This window comes from Notolepis coatsorum (genome assembly GCF_963971535.1).
Source record: "Notolepis coatsorum genome assembly, chromosome: 14".
NCBI lineage: Eukaryota > Metazoa > Chordata > Actinopteri > Aulopiformes > Paralepididae > Notolepis > Notolepis coatsorum.
In genome coordinates, this window is record NC_140178.1 from 14907917 (window position 1) to 14915817 (window position 7901).

At 56.1% G+C, this 7901-nt stretch overlaps 1 pseudogene across 1 annotated transcript in view; it reads right to left on the reverse strand.

Annotated features, from left to right (window-relative positions):
• LOC311240433 (phospholipid phosphatase 3-like) overlaps window positions 1-7901 on the reverse strand; it is a 44405-nt pseudogene that overhangs the window by 22916 nt on the left and 13588 nt on the right. Inside the window, exon 2 of the transcript XR_014621102.1 lies at window positions 1905-2191. The product of XR_014621102.1 is annotated as a phospholipid phosphatase 3-like (transcript). The remainder of the gene's footprint in view (window positions 1-1904; window positions 2192-7901) is intronic.

The window sequence follows — 7901 nt, forward strand, 5'->3', positions numbered from 1 at the left end:
AGAACTCCCAGGACACGACGACAGCTACCTGTTCTGATTCAGAGTCGCAAGCCCTACGTTTACAATACGACTAACTTGAATGGAATAGCTCAAACAAACGTTCCATGGGGCCACAGAGTCGGTCACTAGTTCATTGTCAACGGACCAACTCCGACAGGCTGCGTTCACACTGCAAGCCTTTAGTGCTCAAGATTTATTTATTTCAGATTTATTTTTTGTATGGCTGTTCACATTTTTATTTTATTTTTTAAATGTGGCCAATATCAGATTCCAGTGTGAAGTGGTCACACACGCTCCTGAACTGACCCGCGTGCGCAAATGAACAATAATAACAATGATGGACGTGAAACATGAACCTTTATCTGATTTAGGACCACATAATATGAAAGTGGCCCAAATCAGAATTGAAAAGATTTCATGTGATTTCATGTGATTTCATGTGATTCCATGTGATTCCATGTGATTTGTGCTGATTTGAGCAATGGGCCGCTGTTGCCTGCAGTCTGAAACGCAGCCAGATTCTTGTTGCTCTGATTTACAGCTTAGAGAGACGGTTGTCTATGTTTATCAATATTAACTTAGATCATTGGAACAGTACAATGTCAATTCTGTTCCAGCCAGGGTGGATTTTCCATTTAACCTAACCACTAGCGTGAAAATCAGCATTTATTTTAGGTTGCTCTGTCGATCTGACCACCAGAGTTCACAGGAAAAGCCCGTAATCAACTGGTGTATTTTCTGAATTTTTTTTTCTGAAATCTGTTCTTAATTATTAGGGTTCCTCCAGTTCGCTCTGAACTAGGAAAAACTGCTTCTTCCTTTGATGCTTCCAACACCTATTCCCTCCGACTGACTCTGAAGCTGAAGGTTCTTCCTTCTTTTGCTGCATTTAAAAGTATGACATCCGACCGCCGTGTGTTGACTTGTAACCGTTTTAGCTGATCTTTTATTGTTTATTCTCATTTATCGTGCCTATATGTATGAAATTGTTGATAAACTGTGTCTTGTTTTGTAAGCTCCTCGTCGCTGTAAATGAGCGTAACCTCAGTGTCTCACGAGTTGAAATAAAGGTTTGAAATTCAATGAAAAAACATAACCCCGCCCCTAATCCTAACCCTAATCTTAACCAGTCCCCTAACTTTAACCTAACCATAACCTAACCCTAACCCTTAACATGACCTTAACTGGAATGTTGATTTAACTGTGAAAGCCTCGGAGAAGTGGCCGTGGGAGAACCGTATTTTCACAGTCCGTAGGTCATGCAACGATGCAATGTCTTACGAGTTGAAATAAAGGTTTCAAATGAAATAAAATGAAATGATGACTCAATTAAGTCCAACACACACACACACACACACACACACACACACACACACACACACATACACACACGCACACACACACACCTACACACATTGAATAAAGTGATTAATCTGATTAAATTCGTTTTTTTTTTATTAAATCAACTTTCCAGCCCCAGACCCAGCCCAGGGAGAAGCCCCAGCCCAACTAAATCAATTAAATCAACTTTCTTTAATGAATATAACTCATCAGTTTCTTTTAATACTATAATATTCGTGTAGCCTAATCTTTATCTGCAACTGTGAAGAAAAACCCCATTGGTTTAAACAGAATTAATAGATTTTTTTATTTTTTATTTGAAGATTGATTTAGAATTCGAATGCCAACCTAACGAACGAAGGTTCGAACGTTCGAACGTTTGCGCTCAGCCCTAACACACACACACACACACACACACGCACACCTACACACACGCACACACACACACACACACACACCTACACACACACACACACACACACACACCACGCACACACACACACACACCTACACACACACACACACACACACACCTACACACCTACACGCACACACGCACTGACCTGGCCTCCTCCACCATCTTGTGGACGGGCTGCCTGCACTCCACCTGGGCCACGTAGCTGCCCGGCGTGCAGTTGATGGAGGCGTACGTGACGTTGCAGACGGACAGGAAGTTGGGCCGCAGCCGGCCCACGCTCAGCTTGGCCATGTTGGTGAGCGACTGGCCGATGCAGCAGCCGAACACGAAGCTGCCCAGCTCCTTGTAGAGGCACGACAGGTAGCGGTTACGCACGAAGGCCCGCGAGCGCACGGCCCGGAAGCGCACGCGGTAACACTCGCCCAGCGCGATCTGGAGCGGGGGGGGAGGGGGGGGGAGGGGAAGGGGGGGAGGACAGACAGACGAAGGGAGAGAGGGAGGACAGACAGACGAGGGGGAGAGAGGGGACAGACAGATGGAGGGAGAGAGGGGGAGAGGGAGGACAGATGGACAGACGGACGGACAGACAGACAGACAGACAGACAGACAGACAGACAGACAGACAGACAGACAGACAGACAGACAGACAGACAGACGACAGACAGACAGACAGACAGACAGACAGACAGACAGACGACAGACAGACAGACAGACAGACAGACAGACAGACAGACGACAGACAGACAGACAGACAGACAGACAGACAGACAGACAGACAGACAGACAGACAGACAGACAGACAGACAGACAGACAGACAGACAGACAGACAGACAGACAGACAGACAGACAGACAGGCAGACAGACAGACAGACAGACAGGCGGGGGAGGGGGCATAAAAGGTTGGCGTTAACAACACAAACACGCGTCAGTGATAAAGCACTGGCTCTTCTAACGTGATTAGATTACATTCAAATGTCGCTCCCTCCCTCTCTCTCTCTCTCTCTCTCCCTGTTGATCTCTCTCTCCCTGTCGGTCCCTCTCTCTCCCTCTCTCTCTCTCTCTCCCTGTCGCTCCCTCTATCCCTATGGGTCCTCTCTCTCTCTCCCTCTCTCTCCCTCTCTCTCCCTGTCCCTCTCTCTCCCTCTCTCTCCCTCTCTCTCCCTGTCGGTCTCTCTCTCCCTGTCGCTCCCTCTCTCTCCCTATGGGTCCCTCTCTCTCTCTCCCTCTCTCTCCCTCTCTCTCCCTGTCCCTCTCTCTCCCTCTATCTCCCTCTCTCTCTCTCTCTCTCTCCCTCTATCTCCCTCTCTCTCTCTCTCGCTCCCTCTCTCCCTGTCGGTCCCTCTCTCTCTCCTGTCCCTCTCTCTCTCTCCCTCTCTCTCCCTCTCTCCCTGTCGCTCTCTCTCTCTGTCGCTCTCTCTCTCCCTCTCTCTCCCTGTCGCTCTCTCTCTCCTGTCGCTCCCTCTCTCCCTGTCAGTCCCTCTCTCTCTCTCTCTCTCTCCCTGTCGCTCCCTCTCTCTCCCTGTCAGTCCTCTCTCTCCCTGTCAGTCCCTCTCTCTCTCTCGCTCCCTCTCTCCTGTCAGTCTCTCTCTCCCTCTCTCCCCTCTCTCCTGTTGCTCCTCTCTCCCTGTCGCTCCCTCTCTCCCTGTCAGTCTCTCTCTCCCTCTCTCCCCCTCTCTCCCTGTCAGTCTCTCTCTCCCTCTCTCCCCCTCTCTCCCTGTCGCTCCCTCTCTCCCTGTCAGTCTCTCTCTCCCTCTCTCCCCCTCTCTCCCTGTCAGTCTCTCTCTCCCTCTCACCCCCTCTCTCCTGTCGCTCCCTCTCTCCCTGTCGCTCCCTCTCTCCCTGTCAGTCTCTCTCTCCCCCTCTCCCCTCTCTCCTGTCGCTCCCTCTCTCCCTGTCAGTCGCTCTCTCCCTGTCGCTCCCTCTCTCCCTGTCAGTCTCTCTCTCCCTCTCTCTCTCTCTCTCCCTGTCGGTCTCTCTCTCCCTGTCGCTCCCTCTCTCCCTGTCAGTCTCTCTCTCCCTCTCTCCCCTCTCTCCCTGTCGGTCCCTCTCTCCTGTCGCTCCCTCTCTCCTGTCAGTCTCTCTCTCCCTCTCTCTCTCTCTCTCTCCTGTCGCTCCCTCTCTCTCCCTGTCAGTCTCTCTCTCCCTCTCTCTCTCTCTCTCCCTGTCGGTCTCTCTCTCCCTGTCAGTCCTCTCTCTCCCTGTCGCTCCCTCTCTCCCTCTCTCTCCTGTCGCTCCCTCTCTCCCTCTCTCTCCCTGTCGCTCCCTCTCTCCCTGTCGCTCCCTCTCTCCTCTCTCCCTCTCTCTCCCTGTCAGTCTCTCTCTCCCTGTCGCTCCTCTCTCTCTCGCTCCCTCTCTCTCCCTGTCAGTCCCTCTCTCTCTCTCTCTCCCTGTCGCTCTCTCTCTCCCTGTCGCTCCCTCTCTCCTGTCGCTCCCTCTCTCCCTGTCGCTCCCTCTCTCTCTCTCTCCCTCTCTCTCCCTGTCAGTCTCTCTCTCTCTCTCTCTCTCTCCCTGTCGCTCCCTCTCTCCCTGTCGCTCCCTCTCTCCTCTCTCCCCTCTCTCCCTGTCGCTCCTTCTCTCCTCTCTCCCTGTCAGTCCCTCTCTCCCTCTCTCCCCCTCTCTCCCTGTCGCTCCTTCTCTCCCTCTCTCCCTGTCAGTCTCTCTCTCCCTGTCAGCCTCTCTCTCCCTGTCGCTCCCTCTCTCCTCTCTCTCCCTGTCGCTCCCTCTCTCCCTCTCTCTCCCTGTCGCTCCCTCTCTCCCTGTCGCTCCCTCTCTCCTCTCTCTCCCTGTCGGTCCCTCTCTCTCTCTCTCGCTCCCTCTCTCCTCTCTCTCCCTGTCGCTCCCTCTCTCCCTGTCAGTCCTCTCTCTCCCTCTCTCTCCCTGTCAGTCCCTCTCTCTCCTCTCTCTCCTGTCAGTCCCTCTCTCTCTCTCGCTCCCTCTCTCCCTGTCAGTCTCTCTCTCTCTCTCTCTGTCGCTCTCTCTCTCCCTGTCGCTCTCTCTCCCTGTCGCTCCTCTCTCCCTGTCGCTCCTCTCTCTCTCTCTCTCCCTCTCTCTCCCTGTCAGTCCCTCTCTCTCTCTCTCTCTCTCCTGTCCCCCTCTCTCCCTGTCGCTCTCTCTCTCCCTGTCCTCCCTCTCTCTCTCTCTCTCCCTGTCGCTCTCTCTCTCCCTGTCGCTCTCTCTCTCCTGTCGCTCCTCTCTCCTGTCGCTCCCTCTCTCCCTCTCTCCCCCTCTCCCTGTCGCTCCCTCTCTCCCTCTCTCCCCCTCTCTCCCTGTCGCTCCCTCTCTCCCTCTCTCCCTCTCTCTCCTGTCGGTCTCTCTCTCCTGTCAGTCTCTCTCTCCCTGTCAGTCTCTCTCTCCTCTCTCCTCTCTCTCCCTGTCGCTCTCTCTCTCCTGTCGCTCCCTCTCTCCCTCTCTCTCCCTGTTGGTCTCTCTCTCCCTGTCGCTCCCTCTCTCCTGTCGCTCCTCTCTCCTCTCTCCCCCTCTCTCCCTGTCGCTCCCTCTCTCCCTCTCTCCCCCTCTCCTGTCGCTCCTCTCTCCCTCTCTCCTCTCTCTCCCTGTCAGTCTCTCTCTCCCTGTCGCTCTCTCTCTCCCTGTCGCTCCCTCTCTCCGGTCGCTCCCTCTCTCCTGTCGCTCCCTCTCTCTCTCTCTCCCTCTCTCTCCCTGTCAGTCCCTCTCTCTCTCTCTCTCTCTCTCTCTCCCTGTCGCTCCCTCTCCCTGTCGCTCCCTCTCTCCCTCTCTCCCCCTCTCTCCCTGTCGCTCCTTCTCTCCTCTCTCCCTGTCAGTCCCTCTCTCCCTCTCTCCCCTCTCTCCCTGTCGCTCCTTCTCTCCTCTCTCCCTGTCGCTCCCTCTCTCCTCTCTCCCCCTCTCTCCCTGTCGCTCCTTCTCTCCCTCTCTCCCTGTCAGTCCCTCTCTCCTCTCTCCCCCTCTCTCCCTGTCGCTCCCTCTCTCCCTCTCTCCCTCTCTCCCTGTCGCTCCTTCTCTCCCTCTCTCCTGTCAGTCCCTCTCTCCCTCTCTCCCCTCTCTCCCTGTCGCTCCTTCTCTCCCTCTCTCCCTGTCAGTCTCTCTCTCCCTGTCAGCCTCTCTCTCCCTGTCGCTCTCTCTCTCTCTCTCCCTGTCGCTCCCTCTCTCCCTCTCTCTCCCTGTCGCTCCCTCTCTCTCCCTGTCGCTCCCTCTCTCCCTGTCGCTCCCTCTCTCCCTCTCTCTCCCTGTCGGTCCCTCTCTCTCTCTCGCTCCCTCTCTCCCTCTCTCTCCCTGTCGCTCCTCTCTCCCTGTCAGTCCCTCTCTCTCCCTCTCTCTCCCTGTCAGTCCTCTCTCTCCCTCTCTCTCCCTGTCAGTCCTCTCTCTCTCTCGCTCCCTCTCTCTCCTGTCAGTCCTCTCTCTCTCTCTCTCTCCCTGTCGCTCTCTCTCTCCCTGTCGCTCTCTCTCTCCCTGTCGCTCCCTCTCTCCCTGTCGCTCCCTCTCTCTCTCTCTCTCCCTCTCTCTCCCTGTCAGTCCCTCTCTCTCTCTCTCTCTCTCTCTCCCTGTCCCCTCTCTCCCTGTCGCTCTCTCTCTCCTGTCGCTCCCTCTCTCCTCTCTCTCCCTGTCGCTCCTCTCTCCCTGTCGCTCCCTCTCTCCTGTCGCTCCTCTCTCCCCTCTCTCCCTGTCGCTCCCTCTCTCCCTCTCTCCCCCTCTCTCCCTGTCGCTCCCTCTCTCCCTCTCTCCCTCTCTCCCTGTCGGTCTCTCTCTCCCTGTCAGTCTCTCTCTCCCTGTCAGTCTCTCTCTCCCTCTCTCCCTCTCTCTCCCTGTCGCTCTCTCTCTCCCTGTCGCTCCCTCTCTCCCTCTCTCTCCCTGTCGGTCTCTCTCTCCCTGTCGCTCCCTCTCTCCCTGTCGCTCCCTCTCTCCTCTCTCCCCCTCTCTCCCTGTCGCTCCTCTCTCCCTCTCTCCCCTCTCTCCCTGTCGCTCCCTCTCTCCCTCTCTCCCTCTCTCTCCCTGTCGGTCTCTCTCTCCCTGTCAGTCTCTCTCTCCCTGTCGCTCTCTCTCTCCTGTCGCTCCCTCTCTCCCTGTCGCTCCCTCTCTCTCTCTCTCCCTCTCTCTCCCTGTCAGTCCCTCTCTCTCTCTCTCTCTCTCTCTCTCCCTGTCGCTCCCTCTCTCCCTGTCGCTCCCTCTCTCCCTCTCTCCCCCTCTCTCCCTGTCGCTCCTTCTCTCCCTCTCTCCCTGTCAGTCCCTCTCTCCTCTCTCCCCCTCTCTCCTGTCGCTCCTTCTCTCCTCTCTCCCTGTCAGTCTCTCTCTCCCTGTCAGCCTCTCTCTCCCTGTCGCTCTCTCTCTCTCTCTCCCTGTCGCTCCCTCTCTCCCTCTCTCTCCCTGTCGCTCCCTCTCTCCTCTCTCTCCCTGTCGCTCCCTCTCCCTGTCGCTCCCTCTCTCCCTCTCTCTCCCTGTCGGTCCCTCTCTCTCTCTCTCGCTCCTCTCTCCCTCTCTCTCCCTGTCGCTCCCTCTCTCCCTGTCGTCCCTCTCTCTCCTCTCTCTCCCTGTCAGTCCCTCTCTCTCTCTCGCTCCCTCTCTCTCCCTGTCAGTCCTCTCTCTCTCTCTCTCTCTCTCCCTGTCAGCCTCTCTCTCCTGTCGCTCTCTCTCTCCCTCTCTCTCCCTGTCGCTCCCTCTCTCCCTGTCGCTCCCTCTCTCCCCTCTCTCTCCCTGTCGGTCCCTCTCTCTCTCTCTCGCTCCCTCTCTCCCTCTCTCTCCCTGTCGCTCCCTCTCTCCCTGTCAGTCCCTCTCTCTCCCTCTCTCTCCCTGTCAGTCCTCTCTCTCTCTCGCTCCTCTCTCTCCCTGTCAGTCCCTCTCTCTCTCTCTCTCTCTCCCTGTCGCTCTCTCTCTCCCTGTCGCTCTCTCTCTCCTGTCGCTCCCTCTCTCCCTGTCGCTCCCTCTCTCTCTCTCTCTCCCTCTCTCTCCTGTCAGTCCCTCTCTCTCTCTCTCTCTCTCCCTGTCGCTCCCTCTCTCCCTGTCGCTCCTCTCCCCTCTCTCCCTGTCGCTCTCTCTCTCCCTGTCGCTCCCTCTCTCCCTCTCTCTCCCTGTCGGTCTCTCTCCCTGTCGCTCCCTCTCTCCCTGTCGCTCCCTCTCTCCTCTCTCCCCCTCTCTCCCTGTCGCTCCCTCTCTCCCTCTCTCCCCTCTCTC